Here is an 11,914-nt window from a genome sequence, read left to right as displayed (position 1 = left end):
GTTCTTTTCATTCTTTTTTCTTTATCCTGCTCTGCAGTAGTTATTTCCACCATTTTATCTTCCAGGTCACTTATCCTTTCTTCTGCCTCAGTTATTCTGCTATTGATCCCATCTAGATTATTTTTAATTTCATTTATTGTGGTTTTCATCATTGCTTGGTTCCTCTTTAGTTCTTCTACGTCCTTGTTAAATGTTTCTTGCATTTTGTCTATTCTATTTCCAAGATTTTGGATCATCCTTACTATCATTATTCTGAATTCTTTTTCAGGTAGACTACCTATTTCCTCTTCATTTGTTAAGTCTGGTATGTTCTGACCCTGCTCCTTCATCTGCTGTGTGTTTTTCTGTCGTCTCATTTTGCTTATCTTACTGTGTTTGGGGTCTCCTTTTCACAGGCTGCAGGTTCGTAGTTCCTGTTGTTTTTGGTATCTTTCCCCAGTGGCTAAGGTTGGTTCAGTGGGTTGTGTAGGCTTCCTGGTGGAGGGAACTAGTGCCTGGGCTCTGGTGGATGAGGTTGGATCTTGTCTTTCTGGTGGGCACGTCCACGTCTGGTGGTGTATTTTGGGGTGTCTGTGGCCTTATTATGATTTTAGGCAGCCTCTCTGCTAATGGATGGGGCTGTGTTCCTGTCTTGCTAGTTGTTTGGCATAGGGTGTCCAGCACTGTAGCTTGTTGGTCGTTGAGTGAAGCTGGGTCTTGATGTTGAGATGGAGATCTCTGAGAGATTTTTGCCGTTTGGTATTACGTGAAGCTGGGAGGTCTCTTGTGGACCAGTGTCCTGAAGTTGGCTCTCCCACCTCAGAGGCACGGCCCTGATGCCTGGCTGGAGCACCAAGAGCCTTTCGTCCACACGGCTCAGAGTAAAAGGGAGAAAAAATAGAAAGAAAGAAAGAAAGAAAGAAAGAGGCTATAATATAGTGAAGTAAAATAAAGCTATTGTAAAGCAAAGCTATACAGACAAAATCGCACCCAGAAGCATATACATATACACTCACAAATAAAGGAAAAGGGGAAAAATTAATATATCCTGCTCCCAAAGTCCACCTCCTGAATTTGGGATGATTCGTTGTCTATTCAGGTATTCACCAGATGCAGGCACATCAAGTTGTTTGTGGAGTTTTAATCTGCTGCTTCTAAGGCTGCTGGGAGAGATTTCCCCTTATCTTCCCTGTTCGCACAGTTCCTGGGGTTCAGCTTTGGATTTGGACCCGCCTCTGCGTGTAGGTCGCCTGAGGGCGTCTATTCCCCGCCCAGACAGGACGGGGTTAAAGGAGCAGCTGCTTCGGGGGCTCTGGCTCCCTCAGGCCGCGGGGAGGGAGGTGTACAGAGGAGGCGGGGTGAGCCTGCGGCGGCCGAGGCCGGCGTGACGTTGCACCAGCCTGAGGCGGGCAGTGCGTTCTCCCGGGGAACTTGTCCCCGGATCACGGGACCCTGGCAGTGGCGGGCTGCACAGGCTCCCGGGAGGGGCGATGTGGAGAGTGACTTGTGCTCACACACAGGCTTTTTGGAGGCGGCAGCAGCAGTCCCAGCGTCTCACGCCCGTCTCTGGGGTCCGTGCTGATCGCCGCGGCTCACGCCTTTCTCTGGAGTTCGTTTAGGCGGCACTCTGAATCCCCTCTCCTTGCGCGCCGCGAAACAAAGAGGCAAGAAAAAGTCTCTTGCCTCTTCGGCAGCTGCAGACTTTTTCCCGGACTCCCTACCAGCCAGCTGTGGTGCGCTAACCCCTTCAGGCTGTGTTCACGCCGCCAGCCCCAGTCCTCTCCCTGCGATCCAACCGAAACCGAAACCCGAGCCTCAGCTCCCAGCCCCGCCCGCCGAGCAGACAAGCCTCTCGGGCTGGTGAGTGCTGCTCGGCGCCGAGCCTCTGTGCGGGAGTCTCTCCGTTTTTTTCCTCTGCGCCCCTGTTGCTGTGGGGTCTGCGGTGATCGCCGCGGCTCGCGCCCTTCTCTGGAGTTCGTTTAGGCGGCGCTCTGAATCCCCTCTCCTTGCGCGCCGCGAAACAAAGAGGCAAGAAAAAGTCCCTTGCCTCTTTGGCAGCTGCAGACTTTTTCCCGGTCTCCCTCCCAGCCAGCTGTTGTGCGCTAATCCCTTCAGGCTGTGTTCACGCTGCCAGCCTCAGTCCTCTCCCTGTGATCCGACCGAAGCCGAGCCTCAGCTCCCAGCCCCGCCCGCCCCGGCGGGGGAGCAGACAAGCCTCTCGGGCTGGAGAGTGCTGCTCGGCGCCGAGCCTCTGTGCGGGAATCTCCCCGTTTTTCCCTCTGCGCCCCTGTTGCTGTGGGATCCGCGCTGGTAGCTGCGGCTCGCGCCCGTCTCTGAAGTTCGTTTAGGCAGCGCTCTGAATCCCCTCTCCTCGCGCACCAGGAAACAAAGAGGGAAGAAAAAGTCTCTTGCCTCTTCGGCAGCTGCAGACTTTTTCCCGGACTCCCTCCCGGCTAGCTGTGGTGCACTAACGCCTTCAGGCTGTGTTCACGCCGCCAACCCCAGTCCTCTCCCTGCGATCCGACCGAAGCCCGAGCCTCAGCTCCCAGCCCCGCCCACCCCGGCGGGTGAGCAGACAAGCCTCTCAGGCTGGAGAGTGCTGCTCGGCGCCGAGCCTCCGTGCGGGAACCTCTCCGCTTTGCCCTCCGCACCCCTGTGGCTGCGCTCTCCTCCGTGGCTCCGAAGCTTCCCCCCTCTGCCACCCGCAGTCTCCGCCCGCGAAGGGGTTTCCTAGTGCGTGGAAATCTTTCCTCCTTCACGGCTCCCTCCCACTGGTGCAGGTGCCGTCCCTATTCTTTTGTCTCTGTTATTTCTTTTTTCTTTTGCCCTACCCAAGTACGGGGGGAGTTTCTTGCCTTTTTGGAGGTCGGACGTTTTCTGCCAGCGCTCAGTGGGTGTTCTGTAGGAGCAGTTCCACGTGTAGATGTATTTCTACTGTATCTGTGGGAAGGAAGGTGATCTCCGCGTCTTACTCTTCCGCCATCTTCCCGAGGACCCTCGCATGTGATTTCTAAAGGTTGTAATTTCAGCCTGTTTTTTTTCTTGAGACTTAAAATTAAACTGAGTTTTTGAAATTGACCTTTTTATTTTCATTTCAAATAGAACTATAAACGATGTCAAAAAGGCATTTTTTTCCAACTATAAATTAACAACTTTTGGACCCTTACAATTATTTCGTACCTAGAATTCAAAACCAAATCATTTTAATACTCAGCCCAAATTGTTGGCACGTGAATAGTGACAGCAAAAAATATGTCTCACGTCACAGAACACAAAGCAAAGAACATGGGCTAAAAGGACCTGTGCCAGTTTATAGTGCCCTATTATAGGCTTGCATGAACAATCATGTAATTTGCATCTCCATTGTTTAAAGTCACTTTAGGAAAACCACCTCCACTTTGTCAGTCAAAGTATTATTTCGGGATTTTTTTCTTAAGTATTAGGTAGTACATGTGAAGATTAAAATCAATGCACTACTATCTTTCATAAATAAAAAAATCATGTTTATATTTTGAGTTTAATGATTCACTGATTATTTTATATCTACTGTCTTCAATAAGAAAAATAAACTTAGAAGAGTGTGCTGAGCTTCAAAAAGTCATGTATTTTACTTCTAATTATTATTTGATTTGTAAAGCTTTTTAATCGAGCCCTTTGTATTCTCCAGCAGGATATAATATGTTTTTATGCTTAAAATTCATTATATTCTTCTATTCAAAACTTGATCCCTAATTTATCTATAGTGAAAATTGTTCGTCATTTAAATTTAGTTTTAAGATATATTTTTTTCCTTGCTTGCAAAAGAACTTTTAAAAGCTTTGAATTGAAACAATTACAAGAAGTTTGGCCAAATCTTAATAGGCTCCCAAACAAAATTGGGCTTTCTAATGTGACAAATAAGAGTAATAAGACAAATGGCTATAATTGTATTGACCTGTTCACCTAACAGAACCATTTAAACTTGGTTGCCATGGAAAACCATGCTGAGAAAGAAACAGCAGGAGAAATCTAATTTAGTGCTAGGGCCAGTCAGTACCTCCATGGCTACTTTCTAGTCGCTGTTCCTTGGAATTGTTTCTCAGGGTCACCAGTTGTATCCCCACATTTGCCCCAGAAAATTGATGACGCTTCAGAATGTTCTGCACACAAATATACTTTCCCTCTCTTCACCATTAAACAAGTGTGGAATAAAGCACCCTAACACTTTGACATGAACAACAGATCATTTTGGCTGCCTGCTTAATTACATACACTATTTGCAGGAAGTTGCCATTTTACAGTCTTTATTTTTCTTGACTTCTCAGTAGGATTCAATACTGCTAACCTCTGTCACTTACAAGATTCTCTTTCACTGATATAGATAATGTTATGCTCTCCTTTATCAGTTTTACAGACTCGTCCCCTTGTACTCTCTGGGTAATTAAAAACTCAGACTTAGCCCTCCTCTTTTACCATTCAAAACTTTTCTCTCCATGGGATCTCATCCTCACTGAAGGCTTTGATTACCACTCATGTACTGATGAGTCTCAAAATTTTATCTCCATGCTAGACCATTCTTCAGAACTCTAGGACTATACATTCCAATCTCTGGGATAAGTTAATGACCCATATCCAAAACTGCTCTTCTCTTTCTTAGTGTTCTCTACGTCAGTGAATACTATCAACTTCAATCAACAACTATCAATTATACAAGTCAGAAACCCACGAGGTATTTTGGAGTCCTTTTTCCCCTTCAAGTCCAATCCAGTAGCCCATCCCATTGGCTCTTGCTCCAGAATTTATGCTACCTCTGTTCCTTTCTTCTTCCATTTCTACCACCCTATTGAAAGCCACCGCAATCCCTCACCTACCCTACTGCACAGCCTTTTAATTTTTTTTATTTTTATTTTTTTAATTTAAACATTTTTTTTGACCAATTTACTTTTAACTGGTCTTCCTATGTCTACTCTTATCCCCTTCCAGAAACTGTTCCACCTATAGACAGTTATTTAAAAATTATGAACCTAACTTTATGAGATCTTACAATCATCTCTTTATTAAAATAATCCACTAGCTTCCTACTGAGTTTCCAAGGAAGACCAAAAGTCTTTCCATGGTCTTCCAGGTCCTATAAGATCATGCTACCATTCCTCATCTTAACATCATGGTCCTCTCAGTTCTCTGCATTCTAGTCACTCTGGCTACTTTAAGTTCTTAAATAATTGATGTCCCTTACACCAGGGGTCCCCAACCCCCAGGCCGCGGGCCGGTAGTGGTCCGCAGGCTGTTAGGAACCGGGCCGCACAGCAGGAGGCGAGCAAGCCAAGCTTCATCTGCCGCTCCCATCACTCCCCATCGCTCGCATTACCGCCTGAACCATCCTCCCCATCGCTCGCATTATGGCCTGAATCATCCCCCCCATCGCTCGCATTACTGCTAGAATCATCACCCACCCTCCCCCCTCCCCGGTCGTGGAAAAACTGTCTTCCACAAAACCGGTCCCTGATGCCAAAAAGGTGGGGGACCGCTGCCTTACACCACAGAATCTTTGCACAGGCTCTTGCCTTTGTTCACTTTTCCTAGAATTCTCCTCCCACCCAGACCACCATGTTCTTCCTTCATATATCAACTCATTAATAATCCTATCAGAGAAGTCTTTCTTTTCATAAGGGAGAAACACCATCAAATCCTTTGCTGAAACAAGGGTGAGAAATAAAGATTGCAATACTTATATTCAACACATTGCCATTATGAGTTTAGTTTTTCCAGTTTCGAAAATTAAGCTTAGGAAATGTGTCTGCTCTTGCGCATAACTGCACATCTTATTAGATACAAATACTTCGACTCTAGCGGTTTGTTAATAAGTATTTTAATATAGATGAAAAGCTTACATTTGTAATAATACAGTTACACACTGGGTATAGATGAGTCATGTATTTTTTGCATTTGTTTTCTAAGCAGGACTTGGTGTTAGCATAGAAAATAAAAATAAAATAAAATAAAAATAAAATAAAATAAAATGGAATTGAAATGATTTATGGTCTCACTTGGAAGAAGAATATAGTGGATGGTGGAATCCTTCTGAAAGAGAGCTAGGTGACTTATAGAGGAGGCCGTAAAATAATACTTGGCTGCAAGTCAGAAGATCATTTTATTAATAGTTTCTACTGCTAACTTGGTAGGACTTCGGCTAAGTCACAGTCTTTATAAACCTGGTTTTCCACTTAAAATAAGGGATACAGATTGACTAAAATGACATGTATAAAAACACATATTACTGAACAGCCTTGAATACAATTCCCTTCCCCTTCCTTATCCAGCTAGAAATTCTTCTTAAAGCTTTGCCCCAGCCAGGCATGAGTGGCTCAAAAGGACACAGCAATCTGAAGCAATATTTGTCAGAGTTATTCCTAGCCACCACATTTCAGGCCTAAATGTAATTCTCTGCTTTTCTTCTAGGCCTCACTTCTTCATTTTTTAAATTTTGGTTTATTTGTATTTTCAGCTAAAAAGCTTGGCAATTTATTTCTCATTTCATGACTGTTTTTCTGACTTGCTGTAGTGGGTCTCCTTTGGAGACAACTTAGATACTATTCCCATGTTATAATGGTCTTGTCCCCATAGGATCCTTCATAGTAATGCTGGACCTTCACAGAATCTAATCCCTCCTCCTCACCTTTGGCTCTAGGGTTTCAGGGTTGGAGACTGGAAAATCTTTCTACCTCTTACCATTATTTCAAGCAGTGCCCCCTAAAAAGCTTTGCTCTTTCTCCCACCTACTTTTTTGTAAACAATACACCTTCAATGTCAATGCAGCCTGATTGGACAGATTTATTTTCTGTTTGTTTATCCAGTGCTGTGCTGAACAGAACCAAAGTGATACATTTATATAATTCTTTTCTGATGCTAGAAATGTTAGTTTAATAAAAAGGCAAGTCAATGGCCAAATTTAAGATACTTGTAGTAGGTTTGAGCTTAATTCCATGAGTCTTATGTGAGTAAGTTTTCTATTCACACTCTCTCCAACTACTGGAATTTAATCTCTCAAAAATCAGGGACTTGGCTCTTTTATTGACTACTATACTCTCCAGAAACAAGAACAGTGCCTGAGACATAGTACACATTTAATGAGTATTTGTCAAATGAATGAACACCATTACAAATCTAGGTATGTTTTTTAGAAGAATTCAAGAAAGTGCTACCATTGTACGGATAATCTGATAGAAACTCAAGATACATTAACACAAGTATTTTATTAGCTTATAGAAAGAAATTGTAAACAGTTATGCACCACTAATTAAATACTAAACACAGTGTCACCAGGCAACCTGTCATGCAAAGAGGGTACTGAGAAGTAAAAGAAGTATGATGCTAATCATCCTTTTAATAAAATGTCACCTAAGAAAGTAAAACACTTAGTGTATGACTTCTGTGCAGCTAAAACTGAGTATGCACATACATACATACACTCACACAGACACACACACACAGACACACACACACACACCCCACACCCCTCAAATAAAGTTCACACAAAGTCTGGCAATATTCTTGTTTAATACATTAGTAAAAACGATGCTTACGATATTAAATAATTTCCCAAAGCTAAAAAATAGATGAGATAATACCCAAGTCCAATACCTCTTGCTTCATTTCCAGCGTTTTTAATTTTGACTTTAAACTTGAACTTGGAAAAGTCATATATAATAAAAATTCTGAGAGAAATGAAGAAGGGCAGGTTAATACTAATACTCGATAATCATTTGAATCAAGCTAGTTTGTTAAACACTCTTTATACATAAATGGGATTTGCCTTAAGGCTTTAGATAAGGTAAGTATATTAAATTCCCCAAACTTTGTTAGGAAATAAAATACCTAATTTCTGTGAACTAAAGTTTCTACCAATAACTTTCAAAGCTTTATGATCACCAAAACAAACCACCTAAGCATTCAAAAAACATCTTCTCCAGATGCCATCTATAGAAATTCTGATTTACTATACCAGGGTTTGGGGTGAGAATTGGTGATTTTGATGATAAGCTAGGTTTGGCTGACAAAATTAAAAGGGAAGCATGCTGATGGTATGAGCACTACTTAATGAAAATGCAAAAGATTATGTAAGGTACCAAGAAGCACCTGTATTTCGTGAGGCGAAGCTGAGTTTTTAAAATTATCCTTACAATTTCTTTCTGATTTCAGTTGGTCAGTGATATATCTCCTTAATACTATATTTTGAGCAAACTCTGTCCATTTTCCAACTGTTGTATCCATTACTCACTTTTCCAAAATTGTCTCTATGTATTTCTCAAAATCCCAGCATATAAAATGGTATTTAATAGTTCTATTTTAATCACTGTAAAAGGGCAGTGTGGCATAGAAAATAGACCTGCCTAGACTTATCTGCTTTCATTAACCCATCACACAACTGTTTATTCCTCCTTGTATATCTCCACTTTCTCTGCCATTTTTTCTCTGTAAATATCTTTCTTTATTAATCAATTAACTCCCAGCATCATATGTTATTTCTCCTTGATATCAGCAGGATTCTTAGCTGCAAACAAAAGAATACACTTTAAATAGTTTAAGTATAAATTAAACATATTCATGATATTTGCTCATTCTCAAAATCTCTGGTATATCCAGAGAATTAGGTTTGAAGTACCTAGGCAGTTGTGAAGTCTAATTTCACTATGGCATTTCTCTAAATTAATATCACAATATCATGCCACCACATACCCACTGGAATGACTAACATAAAAAAGATTGACAACAGTACTGCTGAAGATGTAGAGCAATCAGAAATTTCATACATTGCTGATAGAATAGTGAGTTTAATAACTGGGAGGAAGTATGTTAGGGGCTCTTGGAGTATTTGCAATGTTCACTTTACTGCCAACAGTGGTGATCACACAGGCATTTTCACATGATAATTTATTGAGCTGTATACTTACTGTGTTGTTTTTCTTTATGTATCATATCCAATAAAAGAAAAAGCTTTGGGGTGGTCAAAGAGTATGACAAACACCGCTACACCTTCTCTCCAGCTTTAATATAGAAGGCTTTGAGTTGGGGTGGTGAGGGGACCGATATAGACTTAACAGCACTCTACAGGTAGAACTAGAGACTAAAGGCACACTGCTGATCTATGGTCAAGCAATTTGAGAAACCAATTATATTTTGCCATTGCCAAACTTATATCAATATAATGAGGCCATCACTATATACTATTTGGTTATAATATTTTCACTTCTATATATGGTTACTGTAAAATGACCCTCCAGTGGACGAGAAGAGGAAACTACTACCCAAAAGGTAGCCAACAAGAAAAATGAAAAAGTCAAGCAGTCTTAATTCTGAGCCACATTCATGAACATGCATTTAATCACATTATAAAAATAGAATTTTCAGCAATGATTCTCCAGAAAAAGTACTGCAGAGTGACTATTCCCAAGAGATATCCCTGTTTTCTCAGTCTGATGTCCATATTCTCCTTAAATGTTTAAAAATAAAATGACTTTTGAACATCGGACCTGAAATTGTATTTTAATTTTATGATTCAAATTGATATTAAGTATACTATATTATTATTGATGTAATTAGTCTTGATATGCCATATCATTAACAAATAAATTCAAAAGCATTGGAGAGATTATAGCCTGTGAACCAGATTTAAGGTCATTTTTTCCTTAAATTACATTGCAAATTTTAACTTTGAAAGCTCCTTGTTTGACTAACGAGAATTCTTAATTCTAGATCTAGTTTTCAGCTGCCAAAAGACTTCAAAGGATTGCTGGGGCACTGTTGTTTCATATACAGAGCCTACCCTTGGTCCTGCCTACCAGGGTAAAGGATGGTTGGAAAAAAGTCACCTGAAACTGAACTCCTTGATCTTGGCACTTTCCAACAATGTTGAATCAAGGTCAAGGTCACCCCTACTATTTCTAAATTCAACACCTAGCAGCAGCACAGGAGCTCAGCACTAGGAATTTCCCCTAAGATATCTAATAAACCAAGTGAAAATGCTCAGGAAAAGAGCTGCATCTGTAATTGCAATACACATATCCATAGTCATCTGTACCTTAAATCATCAGCTCTAGAGGTTCTTTGTAAAGTACATAGTCCAGTGAACCAAGATGGACTCACTCTGGCAGTTAGCTCATACTCTTAGAACTCTCTGCTACTGAGGAACAAATGGCAGCTGGAGGCAATTAGATTGTCTATTTTACGGCTATAGGGTTCAACAACCAGTCCCTTTCCAAGGGTATGCAAAGTGGAAGCAGCAAGGTTCCAAGGGTACATTAGCCCAAGTCCATATTTCAACACAAAGTCTGTGTCTTGATAAATGGGAGCATTAACTTCACATGGAAAGATGAGCGCAATTGATATCTGTCTCTTCTTTTTATGTGATTTCTATAGTTCTCCTGGGTTTACATGTCTCACTCCCTAAGGGCAATATTTCATGGTCCCATCACTATAATTTTGGTTTCTTGGTGGCTGTCAATCTTACCAAACATGTGTTGTTCCAGGAAAACTTTCCTATCAGATGAATTTGATCCACTGGCTAAGGTTTGCTCAACCTTGCTTCAGGGAAATCAGTACTTTTAAAAAAATTTAGAAGTAAAGACAGTGTAGTATTGATGTAAAGATATATAAAGAGACAAATGGAAAAGAATAGAAAGCCTATATACACAAATGGTTAATTTATGAAAAAGAAGGTACAACAAACATATGATAAAGCTGTTTCTGGGTAACTGGACATTAGATATGGGGAAAAAATGTTGTATGACTTCATATCATACCAAGAATTATATTCCAAGTGATGTGAGAGTCAAAACAATAACAATTTCTAGAAGATAACACAGGAGAATAACTTCATAAAACTGAATTAGGAAAAGAGTTCTTAGATATACTAAAAATGCCCTAGCCATATGACAAAAATAGATAAATAGGGCTACATTGAAAGTCCATGAAAATATACCTTTGGAGAAGTGAAGAGGTAAGCCACACGTTGGAAGAGGATATTTGCAATAAACAACTGACAAAGAATTTGTATCCAGAATACATAATTTTGAGAAACTCTTACAAATCCAAAGGAAAATACAGAAAACTCAATGTAAAAATGGGCTGAAGAGTTGAACATACACTTCCCAAAAGATATATACAAACGGTCAATAAAAATATGGAAAACAAGCTCAAAATCATTAAAGGAATGTAAGTTAAAACTATATGAGGTATTACTACTACACACAAGAATTATTAGAAATAGACAGATGGCCAAAAACAAGTCTTAGAAACAATGTGGATCAATATATACAATTAAACATTAATTTGGGGAGTATAAATTGATGCAATCACTTTGAAAAGCTGATTGGCGTTATTCTGTAAAATTCAACTGTCTCACAACTTTTGAATCAGCAATACCACTCCAAGGTATTACCCCAGAGAAACTTTTGCACATGTGCACCACAATACATGTACAAGGATGTTCATAATATCATGCTTTGTTTTATATATATATAATGAACATAAACTACCCAACAATATGAATGAAGGATGACAGCGTAATATTGAGAAAGAAAAACATGGTCCAAAACACTGCACATAGTAGTTATAAAGTACTGGTCAAACACACTAAGCAATATAGTGTTTACTCATATACAAATATGTGATAGAATAATTTTAAGCACAAAAGGAATTGTGTTTATAGAATATAGGAGAAAGATTAATTCTAAAGAGGAGAGAGGGTTCATTTAGGAGACAGCCACAAAGGAAGATGAAGTAGATGGTAATGTTTTATTTTCTGGGTTGGGTGTTGATTTACTGTTCATAATATTATTTTGCTCTAGAATCTACACTATATATTATATATGCTATACATATAATCTTTTACGTTTTAGATGGTATACCAAAAAGAGTTAATGAAGAAGAGTAAAGAAATAGCATTGCAGGCAGAAGG

General features: G+C 40.2%; 1 long non-coding RNA gene across 1 annotated transcript in view; it reads right to left on the bottom strand.

The window, feature by feature from the left end:
• Window positions 1–535: 535 nt before the first annotated feature.
• The window catches only part of LOC309643550, an 813,743-nt gene continuing 802,364 nt past the window's right edge, over window positions 536–11,914 (bottom strand). Inside the window, exon 4 of the long non-coding RNA XR_014253814.1 lies at window positions 536–854. This is a non-coding gene — a long non-coding RNA (uncharacterized lncRNA). The remainder of the gene's footprint in view (window positions 855–11,914) is intronic.

The sequence above is a fragment of the Balaenoptera physalus genome (genome assembly GCF_965194825.1).
Source record: "Balaenoptera physalus genome assembly, chromosome: 15".
NCBI classification, from domain to species: domain Eukaryota; kingdom Metazoa; phylum Chordata; class Mammalia; order Artiodactyla; family Balaenopteridae; genus Balaenoptera; species Balaenoptera physalus.
This window is presented reverse-complemented; position numbering and strand designations above follow the sequence as displayed.